Source organism: Schistocerca serialis, chromosome 1, assembly GCF_023864345.2.
Source record: "Schistocerca serialis cubense isolate TAMUIC-IGC-003099 chromosome 1, iqSchSeri2.2, whole genome shotgun sequence".
NCBI classification, from domain to species: Eukaryota; Metazoa; Arthropoda; class Insecta; order Orthoptera; family Acrididae; genus Schistocerca; species Schistocerca serialis.
Genome location: NC_064638.1, coordinates 1,129,983,797 through 1,130,005,015, shown reverse-complemented (window position 1 = coordinate 1,130,005,015; position 21,219 = coordinate 1,129,983,797).

Genomic DNA, 21,219 nt, shown 5'->3' with positions numbered 1-21,219 from the left:
GCTACAATGTTTATTGTAGTCAGCTCTCACATAAATTATTTAATGGCTGTACTAGTTTCAACTGGCTAATCACTATAATTAGCCCTTAAATATTCCTTGGTCGATGGCTGCGTCGAATCATGCCAGGATTCAATATTTCCACGAGGTCGCATTAGAGCAATCAGACTGGTTCTGTCTTAGGTCTTTATGTACGTTAATGTTCTTCATTCTCACCGGTGACAGATGAAAGTTTGTGTAGGTATCAGAAGTAGAGAAACAAAGATTCAATCATTTTCCTTAGTAAACAAATTACGTGAACACATAATATTAGAAGAGATTTGTTACTGTATTGAACATAAACCTCAATTCACACCTCGCCCATCTTAATTTCCCCCTTCTTGAATCGTTAATATTGCGGAGGCTTTCTGACCTTGAAATAGCAAATGGCTGTGATCACTATGGGACTTAACATCTGAGGTCATCAGTCCCCTAGAACTTAGAACTGAGGCGATCCTCAGTTCGTACAGGCGGCTGGCGGATATGGTGAAGACCGCTGGCCTCGCACGCGGGGCGCAAACAGAGCTCTCTACTTGCAGCATCGTTCCCAGAGTGGATCGGGGTCCTTTGGTTTGGAGCCGAGTGGAGGGTCTCAACGAGAGGCTTCGTCGAATCTGTGACGGTCTTGGCTGCAGATTTCTAGACTTGCGCTATTGGGTGGGGAATTTTAGGACGCTCCTAGATAGGTCACGGGTGCACTACACAAAGGAAGCGGCTACTCGGGCAGCAGAGTACTTGTGGCGTGCACATGGGGTTTTTTTATGCTAGGCAGTAGTGCGAGGTGTCCTGATGAACACTCACTAGTCGACGTGCAGGCAGTAATATCAGGACGCTCTCAGTGTAAAGACACTTCAGCTATCAAGATATTAGCAGTAAATTTTCAGAGTGTTCGGAATAAAGTTCCTAAATTTACCGCCCTCTTACGTAAAATCGGTAAGCGGGTCGAAGGCTTCCATCCAGTCACTCGCTGATCAGTCTGGCCTGGAAACGGAAGACAGCAAAACGAAAGCTGAAATTTTAAATTTAGCATTTGAGAAATCTTTCACGCAGGAGGCTCGTACAAACATACCGCCGTTTGAGTCTCGTACAGATTCCCGTACGGAGGACATACTGATAGACATCCCTGGGGTTGTGAAGCAGCTGAATGGGTTGAAAATAAATAAATCACCAGGTCGTGATAGGATTCCATTTCGGTTTTACAAAGAGTACTCTACTGCATTGGCTCCTCACTTAGCTTGCATTTATCGCGAATCTCTTGCCCAATGTAAAGTCCCGAGCGACTGGAAAAAAGTGCAGGTGACGCCTGTATATAACAAGGATAGAAGGACGGATCCTCAAAATTACAGGCCAATATCCTTAACATCGATTTGTTGCAGGATTTTCGAACATATTCTCAGTTCGAATATAATGAATTTCCTTGAGACAGAGAAGTTGCTGTCCATGCATCAGCACGGCTTTAGAAAGCATCGCTCCTGCGAAACGCAACTCGCCCTTTTTTCACATGATATCTTGCGAACCATGTATGAAGGGTATCAGACGGATGCCATATTCCTTGACTTCCGGAAAGCGTTTGACTCGGTGCCCCACTGCAGGCTCCTAACTAAGGTACGAGCATATGGGACTGGTTCCCAAGTATGTAAGTGGCTCGAAGACTTCTTGAGTAATAGAACCCAGTACGTTGTCCTCGATGATGAGTGTTCATCGGAGGTGAGGATATCATCTCGAGTGCCCCAGGGAAGTGTGGTAGGCCTGCTGTTGTTTTCTATCTACATAAATGATCTTATGGATAGGGTGGATAGAAATGTGCGGCTGTTTGCTGATGATGCTGGGTGTACGGGAAGGTGTCGTCGTTGAGTGACTGTAGGAGGATACAAGATGACTTGGACAGGATTTGTGATTGGTGTAAAGAATGGCAGTTAACTGTAAATATAGATAAATGTAAATTAATGCAAATGAATAGGAAAAAGAATCTTGTAATGTTTGAATACTCCATTAGTAGTGTAGCGCTTGAGACAGTCACGTCGATTAAATATTTGGGCGTAACATTGCAGAGCGATATGAAGTGGGACAAGCATGTAATGGCAGTTGTGGGGAAGGCGGATGGTCGCCTTCGGTTCGTTGGTAGAATTTCGGGAAGATGTGGTTCATCTGTAAAGGAGACCGCTTATAGAACTCTGGTGCGACCTATTCTTGAGTACTGCTCGAGCGTTTGGGATCCCTATCAGGTTGGATGCTGGTTGTGGTACGAGGTACCCTCCGCCACGCACCGTATGGTGGATTGCGGAGTATGTATGTAGATGTAGATGTACCTTTCTATACCACCACCACCACGATGTACCTTTCTATAGCACCACATTTCAAAAGCTTGTCTTCTCTTCTTGTCTGAAATGTGTATCATCCACCTTTTACTTGGCTCAAATGGCTCTGAGCACTATGCGACTTAACTTCTGAGGTCATCAGTCGCCTAGAACTTAGAACTACTTAAACCTAACTAACCTAAGGACATCACACACATCCATTGCCGAGGCAGGATCGAACCTGCAACCGTAGCGGTCGCGCGGTTCCAGACTGAAGCGTCTAGAACCGCTCGGTCACAAAGGCGGGCTTGCAATAGCACCCCCGGTTTGTACGTAATGGGGAAGACATTGGACCACAGCAGTCCATGCAGCTTTTTTGGCCTTTATGTCAGGATGGTGTAGCGGACAGGATATGTGCCAAGTAACAGGAAGACCTGGATTCGAGTCCGTGCATTGGCAGAAATTTTAATTCGTTATTTCAGCTTCTATCCTTATCAAACATAATTTCATCCCTGATGTTTATCTCTGCTACCTTCAGAATTTCAAATATGTAGTCCAGACAACATTTATACAGATCTACAGCCGCGCGGTTGGAGGCGCCACATCACGGTTTGCGCGATCCCTCCCCCCGGAGGTTTCAGTCCTCCCTTGGGCATGGTGTGTGTGTGTTGTTCAAAGGGTAAGTTAGTTTAAGTAGTGTGTAAGTCTAGGGACAGATGACCTTAGCAGTTTGGTCCCTTAGCAATTCACACACATCTGAACATTTTTTCTAAATCTACAAAAGGTATAAATACAGGTCTGTCTTTTAACGTATCTTCTAGCTAATAGGACAGGTCAGTATATATACCGTCAGCGTAACCACTTGATGCTGAAAATATTAAACTCAGTAGAAATGACTGCAGATATGAGAAACGAATGGTGAAATGATGTGCATTGCGTATTCAATGAAAGATCTCGTAAAGGAATAACTCGCTATCATCCAGGATGGAGAATGTACGTTGCTTGGCCATGATGGATCCAACACATGCAGAATTAAAGAAAAGAAGGAGGATTAGACTTTAAAGCCCCGTCGACGGCGAGGTCATTACGGATTAAGCACAAGCTCGGATTGGAGAAGCATGTGGAAGGAAATCTGCCACTTTCTTTTCCAAAGGAAGCATCCGAGCATTTGCCTTAAGCGATTTAGGAAGGTCACAGGAAACCTAAATCTGGATAGCTGAAGGGGAATCGCGAACGATCGTCCTCCTGAAAAGTAGCCCAGTGTCTTGCCAGTGCGCCACCTGCAGGTCAAAAGCCGCTTCAGTTCCACTGCTTGATGGAGGAAGGCAAAGAAGGAAAAGAAATTAGTTAACTGTGTCGATGAAATTTATTAAGGCTCTGTTCACACCTTGCTGTTGTCATCGTCGTCGTCATTGTTGTTCTCTTCAGTCCGAAAACCGGTTTGATGCAGCTCTGCACGCTAGTCTGTTCTGTGCAGGTCAGTTTATCCCTGCATGGCTACTGGAATACACACTGTGGTGACGAAAGACATGGGATACCTCTTGATACCGCGTCGAACTTCCTTGTGGGCGGCATAGTGCAGTAACTCGAGGTTGGAAGTTCCCTGCAGAAATATTGATCAATGCTGCCTCTATAGCCGTCCATAATTGCGAAAGATTTGTCGATTTCGGATGTTGCGCGCGAACTGACTTCTTGATTATATTCCATAAATGTTCGATGGGTGGTCAAATTTGACTCGAATCTTCAGAATATTCCTTAAACCAGTCGCGAACAATTGTCATACATAAAAATCGCACCCTTGTTTGAGAACATGAATACCTGCAAATGGTCTCTAAGCTACCGAACATAACCACATCCAGTCAGTGGTCGGTTCGGTTGGACCAGAGGACACAGTCCATTCCATGTAGACACTATGGAGCCACCACCAGCCTGCAGAGTGTGCAGCGGGCCACGTCGTGCTGATAGAAAAGGCACTCGCGTCGTTCGTCTGCTGACATAGGCCACTAACGCTATGTTATGCCGCACTGTCCTTAAGGATACGTTCGTCAAATTGATTTCTGCAGTTATTTCACGCAGTGTTGCTTGTCTGTTAGCACTGACTACTCCATGGGAACGTCACTATTCTCGGTCGTTAAGTGAAGGTCGCTGTCCAATGTGTTGACCATGGTGAGAGATAATGTCTGAAATTTGGTGTTCTCGGCACACTCTTGATACAGTAGACTCGAAATATTGAATTCCCAAACAATTTTCGAAATGAAATGTCCCATTTGATAGCTCCAGCTACCGTCGTCTGTTAACACCTGTCGTGAGACCATAGCCACAGGTGAAATCTTTTCACATGAATCACCTGAGCTCAATGACCACTCCGACAATGCACTGCCTGTTCACAACTGTAAATTTTACAGCCGACACTTCTGTGCATTACAAAACCGACTGTTCCTTTGGGTCTCACGATACGTGCTATCAATCGGCGCCTTCTTTTACACGAATTCATCGACTCATTCATTTTCTTGCTCTTAGTTATATGGCTACATTACCGTAATTAGTCTTGCCTCGTAATAGTAATAGTATTTTTATCCGCCCGTGTATCTCTTTAACACGGTACTGGACTTGTCATGGTGTTACATAAAATGTAACATAATTCATTTACAAAGATCTTTACAGACTTACAGGTCTAATTTGACAAAGACAGGACAGGCAGCGAGTCGTGGCCTTAAAGTGGGAACCATCCCGGCATCCTAAATCTAGATGACCCGATGGAGATTAGAACCTCCAGCCTCCAAATTACAAGGCCAGACAGTTTAAAACAGTAGTATCTCATTCAGTCAATCCCTAGTGTTTTGCAAATAAGTTGTTTAGTAATGTAAATGGCTAGTACTAAACTGTTGATTCACCTCTCACTCGCAGTTACTGGACACACTTCATAGAAAATTTACAGTTTCGTAACGTAAGACTACGCACACAATAAGCTGACATCAGAGCCGCAGCGACGATGATTGGTTTTCAATTTGTGTTCCGCAACTTCCCATTTGCTAGGTCGGTAAACTGAGTCAGCATCCCTGTGTTATGAGTGAGACGTTCCCTCAGAAAGAGTGTAAGGTGTTACAGTCGGATCCCCGAGCGATGGTGGTTTGCGCAAGTCGAGACACGGACGGCATATGCGTTGTTGCCGGTTCTAAGCGACATTTGCGGTAATTGATGTAAACGTGTATCCAGAAAATTATGTCTCTCGCTTGCTTGTATAAAATTTGTCTCTTACCATCGCCAACAGCCATGACAACTCGCAACAAATGGAATAAAAATTCACTAAATAATTCTCTGCGTTCACGTCAAATTGTCGCACTGCATACAACATTCACAGTAGAGCGCTCAGGACACCGCTGTACGCTCATTGGCTGTTGGAGAATACGTGACGTACGTGCGCACAACTTCCCTAAACTCTACCGCCAGTGTTCGTAACTCCAATTATAGTATTACGAAGGCTATTCGGAAAATAAAGTCCGATCGGTCGCGAAATGGAAATCACTGCGAAATCAAAAATGTATTGACTACGTAGGCTTTCCCGGCGTAATAAGTCTTGAAAGTCTTTTCGGGTTTGCTGCCGGATCCTAAAATCAACTTGACTCGATATTTCGGCGATCCAACTGTTCGCCATCTTCAGGAAATGCTGCTTCTGCTGATGAGTCCCGCTGAGAACTGACGCAAGATTGCAGTTCGACGTCCTATATAGGCCACCGTTCAGTACACGGTGCATGCGCCGCCCATCATGGTTTCTGACTTCCAAAACAGGGAGGTGGCGCCGCCCTTAGTGAAACACTGCTGGCAACGATATATCGCAATCAAGGCCGCACCGAAGAACTTCAGTTTTGATGCGAGATAATACAGGATTCCACGTTTTGCTAAGAGGAAACCCATTGTCCCTGTTGATTAAATTATCAGCCAACCTAATTTCGATCGCCTCTTTATACACACTATTCCAAAAACCGGAAATGTTGGCAATTACAACAGTTTCCTCAAATTTCATTTTGTGTCTCTCATTCAGGCAGTGTTCTGCTACGGCCGATTTTTCCGGCTGTTGTAGCCTCGTGTGACGGCGATGTTCCACACACCTGTCATTCACTGTGCGAATAGAACGGCCAACGTAAGTTTTCCCACATTGACACGGGATTTTGTACACCCCGGGTTTCCTAAGTCCCAAATCATCCTTCACAGAGCCGAGCAGAGCCCTAATCTTAGAGGGTGGAACATCGCCGTCACACGAGGCTACAACAGCCGGAAAAATCGGCCGTAGCAGAACACTGCCTGAATGAGAGACACAAAATGAAATTTGAGGAAACTGTTGTAATTGCCAACATTTCCGGTTTTTGGAATAGTGTGTATAAAGAGGCGATCGAAATTAGGTTGGCTGATAATTTAATCAACAGGGACAATGGGTTTCCTCTTAGCAAAACGTGGAATCCTGTATTATCTCGCATCAAAACTGAACGTTCTTCGGTGCGGCCTTGATTGCGATATATCGTTGCCAGCAGTGTTTCACTAAGGGCGGCGCCACCTCCCTGTTTTGGAAGTCAGAAACCATGATGGGCGGCGCATGCACCGTGTACTGAACGGTGGCCTATATAGGACGTCGAACTGCAATCTTGCGTCAGTTGTCAGCGGGACTCATCAGCAGAAGCAGCATTTCCTGAAGATGGCGAACAGTTGGATCGCCGAAATATCGAGTCAAGTTGATTTTAGGATCCGGCAGCAAACCCGAAAAGACTTTCAAGTCAAAAATGTATTATTTGCAACAGTAAACTACACCTTCCAGATCCGACTTAAACACTTGTCGTTACGTTGTACCACCATTCCAACACCCTCGGCATAGAAGGCAGCCGCCTATGCTGTCCAACAATTCTCTATGCTGGTCTGCAGCTCCTTGTCTGTGACAAAATAGTGTCTTCATAGCCCGCTTGAAACTCAGGGGGCGCAAATGACGGTCTTTAGGGGTGAGTGATCAAACACTTCTCATCGAAAACGCTGCAGGAACATCTTCATTGCCCCTGTAGCGGGTGGCCGAGAATTGTCATGTAGAAGAAAACACAAGACAGTTATGTTATGAGGGGGGCTGTGTGACATCAGGTGCAATCTCTCAACATGCCGTCGTAGTTGGTGGGAGACACTATTTTCTAGGCACCTTTACGTGCTCACTGTGAGCTGAGAACTGAAAAAAATGACCTGACGCAATCGACGGGCATACTGGAGACTTCGCCAAACACATCTGTGCGAAGCTTGATCGAATTTTCACTGTGGTTTCCAATTCACGACCGGTCGGACCTTGCTTTCCGAAATAGCCCTCGTATATATTGCATAGCTTTGGCAGAAAGATTTTCCAGAGAAGAAAAGAAAAAAAGAAGTAAAAACATAATGTAAAAGTATTACTTGAAACGATATTTTGTTATAATAATAATAATAATAATAATAAAATTTAGAAGGAAGGTCAGCATCAAAATTACGGCCAATGCTGACCTTCCTTCTAATTTTATTCAACATATGGTCGTTAAAATCCATGGAGAAGAAATAAAAACTTTGAGGTTCGCCGATGACATTGTAATTCTGTCAGAGACAGCAAAGGACTTGGAAGAGCATTTGAATGGAATGGACAGTGTCTTGAAAGGAGGATATAAGATGAACATCAACAAAAGCAAAACGAGGATAATGGAATGTAGTCGAATTAAGTCGGGTGATGCTGAGGGAATTAGATTAGGAAATGAGACACTTAAAGTAGTAAAGGAGTTTTGCTATTTGGGGAGCAAAATAACTGATGATGGTCGAAGTAGAGAGGATATAAAATGTAGACTGGCAATGGCAAGGAAAGCTTTTCTGAAGAAGAGAAATTTGTTAACATCGAGTATAGATTTAAGTGTCAGGAAGTCGTTTCTGAAAGTATTTGTATGAAGTGTAGCCATGTATGGAAGTGAAACATGGACGATAACTAGTTTGGACAAGAAGAGAATAGAAGCTTTCGAAATGTGGTGCTACAGAAGAATGCTGAAGATAAGGGGGTAGATCACGTAACTAATGAGGAGGTAATGAATAGGATTGGGGAGAAGAGAAGTTTGTGGCACAACTTGACCAGAAGAAGGGATCGGTTGGTAGGACATGTTCTGAGGCATCAAGGGATCACCAATTTAGTATTGGAGGGCAGCGTGGAGGGTAAAAATCGTAGAGGGAGACCAAGAGATGAATACACTAAGCAGATTCAGAAGGATGTAGATTGCAGTAGGTACTGGGAGATGAAGAAGCTTGCACGGGATAGAGTAGCATGGAGAGCTGCATCAAACCAGTCTCAGGACTGAAGACCACAACAACAACAACATAGTCGTTGTCCGCCCCTGGTAGCTGAATGGTCAGCGTGACGGATTGTCAATCCTCTGGGCCCAGGTTTGATTCCCGGCTGGGTCGACGAATTGTCCCGGCCCAGGGACTGGGTGTTGTGTTGTCCTCATCATCATCCAAAATGGTCCAAATGGCTCTGAGCACTATGGTACTTAACTTCTGTGGTCATCAGTCCCCTAGAACTTAGAACTACTTAAACCTAACTAACCTAAGGACATCAGACACATCCATGCCCGAGGCAGGATTCGAACCTGCGACCGTAGCGGTCACGCGGTTCCAAACTGTAGCACTTAGAACCGCACGGCCACACCGGCCGGCCTCCTATCATCCTCATCGACTGCAGGTCGCCGAAGTGGCGTCAAATTGAAAGACCGGCACCTGCCGAACGGTCTGCCCGACGGGGGGCCTTAGCTGTGCGAATAAAGAAATATGGTCGTTGTGCACACAGCACTCTATGGAGTCACCAATCAATAATAATAATTATTATTTACTTGTGTTACACTTTTTGTCAAATACTAGTCTATCTTAAATGATTACTGCTTCATTGTGCACACTGTATTGCTTAACACGTTCATTTTGACTGCCTATTTCGCTTCACCAATGTCGGTCTGCCTCTGTAGCCGAGTGGTCAGTACTTCTGACCCTCATGCGGACGTCCCAGAATCAGTTTCCGGTGCTATCAGTGGCCGCGCTGGATTAGCCGAGCGGTCTCGGGCGCTGCAGTCATGGACTGTGCGGCTGGTCCCGGCGGAGGTTCGAGTCCTCTCTCGGTCATGGGTGTGTGTGTTTGTCCTTAGGATGATTTAGGCTAAGTAGTGTGTAAGCTTAGGGACTGATGACCTTAGCAGTTAAGTCCCATAAGATTCCACACACATTTGAACATTTTGTTTGCTATCAGTGAATTTATGTTGGTAGGAGGACTGGAGCAGGGTGCACACAGCCTGTTGATGCCGCCAGAAGGAGGCGGTGTTCGGTCGACACGACCTGATGCAAATTTATCTTATTTTTTCTTTTTTAAAAAAATCTCGTCTGACACGGTGGCAAAAGCAAAAGAAGTGCGGAACATAGCTATCTCCTAAGTGATGCGTAGTGCTTCCAGTTGCATAACTAGAGCAAGTTATCCAGTAAAGCAGTTGCTGGCGGCCGTTGCGGCAACCGCGGCTGCTGCATGTGTAACCGTAATTAGCCGGCGCGGCTCCTGTGCGCCAGGTTTCCCAGGGGCGCCGTCGCTCCAGTTTCCTGCCGGCAGCGGCGGGTCGTTATGCCGACTCGCCGCTGCGCTCCTCTAAACGGCCGCTCACGCATCCCGCCCGCTTTCTCCGCCTCACTCAGGGCGACTTCCGCACCGCGCGTTCCGATTAATGGCGTCCACTTCTGGTGCCCCCGTCAATACATTACTCGCTGCAGTGGTCAGAATAAACACCAGGAAGCGTCGGCGTGACTTGGCTATAACAGAGCTACCGTGTTAGTGCCAGCCAGCATCTACGAGTCTCTGCGAAGTGTGCGGCAAACGAGACTTCGCATTGTATCATACACACATCAAAAAAAGTTTAGCATCACCTCGGTTCCGAGAGTTCCGGAACCTGTACAGAAAATTGAAGTAGAGATCAACATAAGCATCATTTCCTCCCTTTTATTGATCATGAAAACCACACACTGTATGTTGTACCACCATACAGCGAGACGTTCAGAGGACGAGGTCTAGATTGCTGTAAACACCGGAATCTCTAATACCCAATAACACGTCCTCTTGCATTGATGCATGTCTGTGGCATACTAACCACAAGATAATCAAGGCACTGATGGTCCAGATTGTCCCACTCGTCAACGGCGATTCGGTGTAGATCCCTAAGAGTGATTGGTGGGTCACGTCGTCCATGAACAGTCCTTTTCAATCCGTCCCAGTCGTATTCGATAGGGGTCATGTCTGCAGAACATGCTGGCCAGTCTAGTCGAGCGATGTCATTATCCCGAAGGAAGTCATTCACAACATGTGCATGATGAGGGCGCGAATTGTCGTCCATGAAGACGAATGCCTCACCAGTACGCTGCCGATATGGTTGCACTATCGGTAGGAGGATTGAATTCACGTATCGCTACGGCGCCTTCCATGACCACCAGTGGAGTACGTCGGCCACACATAATGCCACCCCAAAACAGCAGGGGACCTCCACCTTGCTGCACTCGCTGGACAGTGTGTCTAAGGCGTTCAACCTGACCAGGTCGCCTCCAAACACGTCTCCGACGATTGTCTGGTTGAAGGCATATGCGACATTCATCGGTGAAGAGAACGTGATGCCAATCGTGAGTGGTCCATTCGGCAGGTTGTTGGGCCCATCTGTACCGCGCTGCATGGTGTTGTGATTGCAAAGATGGACCTCGCCATGGACGTTGGGAGTGAAGTTGCACATCACACAGCCTACTGCGCACATTTTGAGTCGTAATACGACGTCCTTTGGCTGCACGAGAAGCATTATTCAACATGGTGGCGTTGCTGTCAGGGTTCCTCCGAGCCATAATCCGTAAGTAGCCGTCATCCACTGCGGTAGTAGCCCTTAGGCGTCCTGAGCGAGGCACGTCATCGTCAGTTGCTGTCTCTCTGAATCTCCTCCATGTCCGAACAACGTCGCTTTGGTTCACTCCGAGACGCCTGGACACTTCTCTTTTTGAGAGTCCTTCCTGGCACAAAGTAGCAATGCGGACGCGGTCGAACCTCAGTATTGACCGTGTAGGCATGGTTGAACTACAGACACACGAGCCATGTACCTCCTTCCTGATGGAAAGACTGGAACTATTCGGCCGTCGGGCCCCCTCCGTCTAATGGGCGCTGGTCATGCTTGGTTGTTTATATCTTTGGGCGGGTTTAGTGACATCTCTGAACAGTCAAAGGGATTGTGTGATACAATATCCTCAGTCAACGTCTATCTTCGTGAGTACTGGGAACTGGGGTGATGCAACACATTTATTGATGTGTGTGTGTTACAGTAAAAGCCCTTTTACAGTGCTAACAAAACAATTTAACTAGGTGTATCATGGATGGTTAAAATGTCCGTCTTCATACTCTGTCCGTATCTTCGCAGTACAATATCCTTCAGGCATGCATGTGTGTCTGAAGGAACAGACAATATCAGTAGCAATTACAGCTGTGGTAAATATTGCGAAATAGATGCGCATTCTGCTGCTTTGCAGTGACCATCAGATGTTTGTGAGGTACGAAAATTTGTACTGTACTGAGAATCGAACCCGGATTTTCCGCTTATCGTGAGTGATTCCGTTAACGACTTCGGCTATCCCAGCACGAATCCAGGACCGATCCAAACTTCCATTTGTCGCATAGCTACAATCCTTATACGTACAACTCGTGATTCCCGCACAGCGAGACAAATATTATTTCATCGCTTTAGCCTTTCGCATCATCGATACATACCGAGGCCCTCGAGAAAGACAGACCGTGGCGCGTAAGTCATGTGCAGCTGCAGTTCTTACGAGTGCTACCAGCAGTCTCCAGTAGGAAGCGAGTAACTGTCTGAGACGAGTTTAATAATTCTCGACTGCGCTTTTAAAGGCATGCAAGCTCTCGATAGCACACAACAAAGTTGAGACCTTTAGTGGGTACCTGTTCTATTAGACATTGATTTCCTGTGGGCTCTGCACGCAGCCGATCGTTCACGAAGTGTGGTAGACAAGCAGATTAGTGTGACGTCACAAGTTCTTTGCAAGGCCTGTATATCTAGTTGGCTCCGATACATGCATGCATGCATACGTTAATGCATACTCGCAGAACGCAAAACTATTTCTTAATTTTTACCACAGACGTAATCCTCAGTGACAGTGTCCATACAAACATCGTAACCATCCATGATGTGTGCATACCTCGACAGGCTAAAATGACAACATAGCATTTGTTTTGATATAAATCCACTCATGGATCAAAATTTATGACCATGTGATCCATAACTGGATTTATAAGAAAACAAATATTTCTTGGATCGCTGAGAATCTTTATTACGAAAAATTCTCAACTCTTGGGTATAATATTTATTTCCCTGTGCGGGAATCACGAATTGTGCGAGCATAAGGGCTATGAACAAGAATAGAAGAATCGAAAAGAAATGTTAGACGCAAACAGTTTGGCTTTAGGAAAGGTAAAGGCACAGAGAGGCAATTCTGACGTTGCTGTTGGTAACGGAAGCAAGACTAAAGCAAAATTAAGACACTTTCATACGATTTGTCGTCCTGCAAAAAGCGTTCGACAATTTAGAAAGGTGCAAGATGTTCAAAATTCTTAGAAAAATAGGGGTAAGTTAGAGGAAGAGACGGTTAACATACAATACATACAAGAGTCAAGAGGGAATAGTAAGAATGGGCTACCAAGAAAGAAGCGCTCGAATTAAAAAGGGTGTAAGACACGGATGTAGTCTTTCGGCCATATTGTTCAATTTGTAAATCGGAGAAGCAGTGATGGAAATAAAAGAATGTTTCAGGAGTGGAATTAAAATTCGAGTTGAAAGGTATCGATGGTACGATTCGCTGGTGGCATTGCTATCCTTAGTGAAAGTGAAGGAGAATTACATGATCTGTTGAATGGAGTGAACAGTCTACTGAGTACACAATAGGGCTTGAGAGCAAATTGAAGGAAGACGAAGGTAATGAGAAGCAGCAGAAGTCAGAAAAGCGAGAAAACATTACGACTGATGCTCACGAAGCAAATGATGTTGAAGAACTCTACTACCTAGGTAGCAAAATAACCAATGACGGACGGAGCCAGAACACCAAAAGCAGACTAGAACTGACAAAACGGGCGTTTCTAGCCAAGAGAAGTCTAGTAGTAGCAAACAAAGACCTTAATTTGAGGAAGAAATTTCTGAGAATGTGCATTTGGAGCACAGCATTGTATGGTAGTGAAACATGGACTTTGGGAAAACAGGAACAGAAGAGAATCGAAACGTTTGACATGTAGTGCTACAGACGAATGTTGAAAAATAGGTGGAGTGACAAGGTTCTGCGCAGAATCGGAGAGGAAAGGAATATGTGGAAAACACTGACAAGGAGAAGGGACTGGATGACAGTATGTCTGTTAAGACATCATGCATTGACTTCCACGGTACTACAGGGAGCTGTAGAGAGCAAGAACTGTAAAGGGAGATAGAGAGTGGAACACACGCAGTAAATAATTGAGGACGTAGGTTGTATGTGCTACTCTGAGATTAAGAGGTTGGCAAAGGAGAGGAATTAGTGGCGGGCCTTATCAAACCAGTCAGAAGACTGATGACGTCACATAGTAACAACCCTTTGTTTTAGTCATGTGACATGTGGAAGATCGGTCATGGAGGCGTGCTCGCATAGCTGAAATTGTCGCTGTCGAAGGACGTCAGCCAGAGGTTGCGGTGTGTGAAGCGCAATTCATCAACCATAGTACACCACAGAAACGAGCGCCATCTGGTACATCGTCGTTACCGGCATGTACCCGACGCGACACAAACTCCATTCCATGCAGACACCACCCCTCCTTGCCCCTGCCTGGGGTGTAATAGTGACGACACGGACAAAAACCGTTTGATTTGCGGCGCGGCGCAGATAGTGGCCCTTTCTCTCCGGGTGGCAACGCCCTTGATTGTTGCCAGTACGCTCCTCTATCACGTCGCGACGTATTTTCCATCATCGAAGACGCAAGTGGTCACTTGGATGAAGTGGCCGTCCTTTGCCTTGTGAGAGATGGACCCAAGAACGTGACCCATTGTTTGCTTTCCTAACACGACGCCACGTAATGAGACGACACGTCAAATTACGGCTCACTTTTGCTAACTACTTAGGGTGTAGTTTTTACAACCCGCCCCTCAGTCGGAACATCCCTGGCGAGCGGAGTCGACAGGTGCTGCTCTATTCAACTGACCAACGTCTAAGTTCGGCGTGGTATCCCGATGACACGTCCCCACCCAGCGCCTGACGTCTTGGAAGCGAGAGGTCCACACGTGAGGAGCATCTTGGAATGATTTTTTTCTGTTTCCTATGTTAACTAAAGAAGTTTCCTGTTATTCTTTTTATACTGTGTAACAAAAAGAATATGAAACAGCTTTACGAATGAAGATTTTTGAGCTTACTCAGTTTCATAAAACTTTTCGTTATGAACAAAAAAATTATAAAATAAAGTAAAAAAAAAAGATTAAGACGACAGCTCGACACAAGCGAGTTATCCGGGTTCTTGTACCGGCGTGGCATAAATTTTCGTTTATTGCAGACAGCTGACGTCAATGCATAGTCGTGTAAAATAAAATTATTTCGTGATAAATTAACCAGCAGCCCTGTTTTCAATGTCTAACAACCCTACCACAACAAAGGTCAGCATTTAATAACGATTGTGGTATTGCTCACGCTGCTAAATACTGCATTTTCGGGCAACAACAGTCATATTATGTGGCAGGTGACATTAGAGCACAGTTAATAGTCATTTCATGTAATAATGAAAAAACTAAGCAGTCATCTTTTTTTGTTTCCCACGTTGGTCTCGTCGTAAAATCATGGCTCAACTGTCGAAAATCTAGGTGGTTATGATTCCAAGCCCGGATGCAAAAAGGCCTAGATTTTATTCTGCTATATTCAAAAGTTATGTAGATGCGCTTCACAAACCATCCTTGAAGATTACACTTTTACTGGGCAATGGTGATGTAAAAAAATAATCACCACTCCGAAATTAATTTACACTTCCTTTTAATTGCTTTTATTGCAATATCACGTAAACACAAAACATCGCTTCACAATACAAAACATACTTGAAAACATCTCTCTCCCAGTCACTGTTAAAGTTCACATTTTATAAGTTGACGACAATATTCTTCTTTCCAACATGACGTCCACGACTTGACCTTTTGAAGGTCCGACTCTCTAACAACTCAACAACTAACTAACTATCGCTTACGCGCCCAAAAATCAGAGTTACAAGTACGTCAAAGATCATAGTGACAAAAGAAAGAATACACATAAGAATAATATCATTGCAATATAAACATATCGATGTATCAAAAGTGAAATCAAATCTGAATGTTGTCTCAGAAATATGTTAAGCAGTTAACAGAAATAGAGTAGACTGTTACTGGTATCGAGAGGTTCAGGTGAGGTACCATAATGGTTACGTAATTCAAGTACCATTACAAATGGTAACAGCAAGCCAACTTAGATGTATAGTATACAGAGAAAATTTAATCATTTCATTTAGTGGTATTAGTTCATGATAAAGAATAACAGTTTGGCTCCACCAAACGCACAACATCTACATCTACGAGATTACTCACATATTCGCAATAAACTGCCTGGTAGAGGGTTCAGTGAACCAACTGAAGCTGTCTCTCTTACCGTTCCACTCTCGAACGGCGCCGCGATGAGAAGCCGCGTGGTCTTAGGCATCTTGTCACGGTCCGCGCGGCTCCCCCCGTCCGAGGTTCGAGTCTTCGCTCGCTTATGGGTCTGTTTGTCGTCCTTAGCGTAAGTTAGGTTAAGTAGTGTGTAGGCTTAGGGACCGATGACGTGAACAGTTTGGTCCATAAGCCCTTACCACAAATTTCCAATTACTCAAGTTGCGCGAGGGAAAAACGAGCACTTATATTTTTTTGTGCGAGCCTCAGTTTCTCTTATTTTATCATGATGATCATTTCTCCCTATGTAGGTGTGTGCCAACAAAATGTTTTCACAATCGGAGGAGAAAACCGCTGATTGAAATTTCATGAGAAGATCGCGTCGCAACGAAAAATGCCTTTGTTTTAATGATTGCAGCTCCAATTCATGTATCATGTCTGTGGTACTATCTCCCCCTTTTCGCGATAGTACAAAACGAGCTACCCTTCTTTGAACTTTTTCGATGTCATCCATCAGTCCCACCTGATGCGGATCCCACACTGCACAGCAATACTCCAGAATAGGGCGGACAGGCTGGTGTAAGCAGTCTCTTTAGTAGACCTGTTGCGCCTTCTAAGTGTTCTGCCAATGAATCGCCGTCTTCGATTTGTTGTGTTCGCAGCATTATCTATGTGATCGTTCCAGTTTTGGTTATTTGTAATTGTAATCCGTAAGTGTTTAGTTGAGTCGTGTGACTTATCGCGTAATCGAAATTTAGTCGACTTCTTTTAGCACTCATGTGAATAACTTCACACTTTTCTTTATTCCAGGTCAATTGCCACTTTTCGCACCATACAGCATAGTGAACGCATTATTGTGGCCAAGATAGACACAAAGCCCATGCCTACTACAGTAGTACAAGTTTATATGCCAACTAGCTCTGCAGATGATGAAGAAATAGATGAAATATATGACGAGATAAAAGAAATTATTCAGGTAGTGAAGGGAGACGAAAATTTAATAGTCTTGGGTGACTGGAATTCGTCAGTAGGAAAAGGGAGAGGAGGAAACATAGTAGGTGAATATGGATTGGGGGGAAGTAATGAAATAGGAAGCCGCCTTGTAGAATTTTGCACAGAGCATAACTTAATCATAGCTAACACTTGGTTCAAGAATCATAAAAGAAGGTTGTATACCTGGAAGAATCCTGGAGATACTAAAAGGTATCAGATAGATTATATAATGGCAAGACAGAGATTTAGGAACCAGGTTTTAAATTGTAAGACATTTCCTGGGGCAGATGTGGATTCTGACCACAATCTATTGGTTATGAACTGCAGATTGAAACTGAAGAAACTGCAAAAAGGTGGGAATTTAAAGAGATGGGACCTGGATAAACGGAAAGAACCAGAGGTTGTAGAGAGTTTCAGGGAGAGCATAAGGGAACAATTGACGGGAATGGGGGAAAGAAATACAGTAGAAGAAGAATGGGTAGCTGTGAGGGATGAAGTAGTGAAGGCAGCAGACGAACAAGTAGGTAAAAAGACGAGGGCTAATAGAAATCCTTGGGTAACAGAAGAAATATTTAATTTAATTGATGAAAGGAGAAAATATAAAAATGCAATAAATGAAGCAGGCAAAAAGGAATACAAACGTCTCAAAAATGTTATCGACAGGAAGTGCAAAATGGCTAAGCAGGGATGGCTTGAGGACAAATGTAAAGATGTAGAGGCTTGTCTCACTAGGGGTAAGATAGATACTGCCTACAGGAAAATTAAAGAGACCTTTGGAGAGAAGAGAACCACTTGTATGAATATCAAGAGCTCAAATGGCAACCCAATTCTAAGCAAAGAAGGGAAGGCAGAAAGGTGGAAGGATTATATAGAAGGTTTATACAAGGGCGATGTACTTGAGGACAATATTATGGAAATGGAAGAGGATGTAGATAAAGACGAAATGGGAGATAAGATACTGCGTGAAGAGTTTGACAGAGCACTGAAAGACCTGAGTCGAAACAAGGCCCCGGGAGTAGACAACATTCCATTAGAACTACTGATGGCCTAGGGAGAGCCAGTCATGACAAAACTCTACCATCTGGTGAGCACGATGTATGAGACAGGCGAAATACCCTCAGACTTAAGAAGAATATAATAATTCCAATCCCAAAGAAAGCAGGTGTTGACAGATGTGAAAATTACCGAACTATCAGTTTAATAAGTCACAGCTGCAAAATACTAATGCGAATTCTTTACAGACGAATGGAAAAACTGGTAGAAGCCGACCTCGGGGAAGATCAGTTTGGATTCCGTAGAAATGTTGGAACACGTGAGGCAATACTGACCTTACGACTTATCTTAGAAGAAAGATTAAGAAAAGACAAACCTACGTTTCTAGCATTTATAGACTTAGAGAAAGCTTTTGACAATGTTAACTGGAATACTCTCTTTCAAATTCTGAAGATGGCAGGGGTAAAATACAGGGAGCGAAAGGCTATTTACAATTTGTACAGAAACCAGATACCAGTTGTAAGAGTCGAGGGGCATGAAAGGGAAGCAGTGGTTGGGAAAGGAGTGAGACAGGGTTGTAGCCTCTCCCCGATGTTATTCAATCTGTATATTGAGCAAGCAGTAAAGGAAACAAAAGAAAAATTCGGAGTAGGTATTAAAATTCATGGAGAAGAAGTAAAAACTTTGAGGTTCGCCGATGACATTGTAATTCTGTCAGAGACAGCAAAGGACTTGGAAGAGCAGTTGAACGGAATGGACAGTGTCTTGAAAGGAGGATATAAGATGAACATCAACAAAAGCAAAACGAGGATAATGGAATGTAGTCAAATTAAGTCGGGTGATGCTGAGGGAATTAGATTAGGAAATGAGACACTTAAAGTAGTAAAGGAGTTTTGCTATTTAGGGAGTAAAATAACCGATGATGGTCGAAGTAGAGAGGATATAAAATGTAGACTGGCAATGGCAAGGAAAGTGTTTCTGAAGAAGAGAAATTTGTTAACATCGAGTATACATTTAAGTGTCAGGAAGTCGTTTCTGAAAGTATTTGTATGAAGTGTAGCCATGTATGGAAGTGAAACATGGACGATAACTAGTTTGGACAAGAAGAGAATAGAAGCTTTCGAAATGTGGTGCTACAGAAGAATGCTGAAGATAAGGTGGGTAGATCACGTAACTAATGAGGAGGTTTTGAATAGGATTGGGGAGAAGAGAAGTTTGTGGCACAACTTGACTAGAAGAAGGGATCGGTTGGTAGGACATGTTTTGAAGCATCAAAGGAATCACAAATTTAGCATTGGAGGGCAGCGTGGAGGGTAAAAATCGTAGAGGGAGACCAAGAGATGAATACACTAAGCAGATTCCGAAGGATGTAGGTTGCAGTAGGTACTGGGAGATGAAGAAGCTTGCACAGGGTGGAGTAGCATGGAGAGCTGCATCAAACCAGTCTCAGGACTGAGGACCACAACAACAACAACAGATATCTTATATAAATCATTTTGCAATTCGTTTTGGTCATCTGATGACGTTACAAGACGGTAAATGACAGCATCATCTGCAAACAATCTATGACGGCTACTCAGATTGTCTCCTATGTCGTTAATATAGATCAGGAACAACAGAGGGGCTATAACACTTCCTCTGGGAACGCCGGATATTACTTCTGTTTAACTCGATGATTTTCCGTCTGTTACTGCGAACTGTGACCTTTCTGACAAGAAATCACGAATCCAGTCGCACAACCGAGGCGATATTACTTAAGCAACATGATTTTTAACGGGTTTGCTCGATCCTTCAAATGCTGTTTTGCTGTTTTCGATGGGCTGAGCCTTTCTTTCTTCTTCTGTGTGTTTAGATACAGGCAAAATTTCTCATCAGCTGTAACAACGTTACCAAGGAGTGATTTGTCCCTTTGACAAGCCAAATGGATGTCGAACGTATGGTCAGTGGCTGATTGCCGTTGGTGTCGCTTAACATTTATTGCGCCCATGTAACCGATTTTGCAACTTACGCAGTGAATGTAAATGGCGTACGATGGCTGTAGGACCACGTTCCATAATTTGTGTCAATTCCCGTATTTTCTCCAAATTATATATAAATCATCTGGAGGAGAACGTCGGAAAAATCTACGAGGCTACCTGCAGACGATGGTCTAGTTTAAAAGAAAACTGCAACACCAGAAGACTGTGATGAAATTCAGGGTGAACTGTGAACAATCGAGTGTAGTTGTATGGACTGTGTGTTGACTATGAAGGTACGCGTGTAAACAGTCGAAGAGATCCATTACTATTCGAGTAGACCAAAGTTACTGGAAACAACAAATACCACAAAATAGTGTTGATCTGTTGATCGCCACAGCTAGTTGATATTAATATTCATGATTAATGAGAACCATCACAGTGATAATGGTGGTGCACATTCGTTGTGTCACGAGTGGTTTCGTTCATTAGACGACAATCAGTTTCCCATTTGTGCCAATATTGTGATATCAGAGGTCTAGTTATTTTACGTAACGTTTGAGACAAAATCTGAAAGTGACTATCGTATATACATTCTGCCGCCCCGCCCCCCACCCACCCGCTATACGCATGTCCGACAGAAAGTGGATGTGGCATGGCGTGCTGTCAGAGCCTCTATTTTAGCTGCAACAAGGGCAGTTGCCACAATAGTTTCTGTGGTGCCAGTTCCTTGTAGACCAGACGTAGTAACGCTGTCTTTGAGACTAGTTGTCTTTTTGGTAACTCTTATGGCCAAACGAAACTACAATCGTTCAGCCATAACTGTGGGTTCTTTGGTTACACTGACAGTTCGCTCATTGGAAATACAAAATACGAAACTTCACTTTAAGACGTGAATGAATAAAAAGATTTCCTTAAATTGATGCAATCCTTTGCAAGAAGAGGACTTCATAATATATAACTGTCACTGACAAAGCATCACTTGAGGTACTAGTTAGAAAACTCTTCACTCGAATTACAGTGTTCAAGATTAACATAAGTATATATCCATCTGAGACTTAAACAAGCATTCCTACTCTGTGATACTGACTGCTTCAGCTGGGGTCATGAACTGGGGCAGAGCACTTCCATGCTCGGCTCTATATTGAGCTACGTGGGAGGCCGCCGTTGTGCTGGGAAAGAGGACGCGTCTTCTTCAGCGTCTCCCATTCGCCGTTG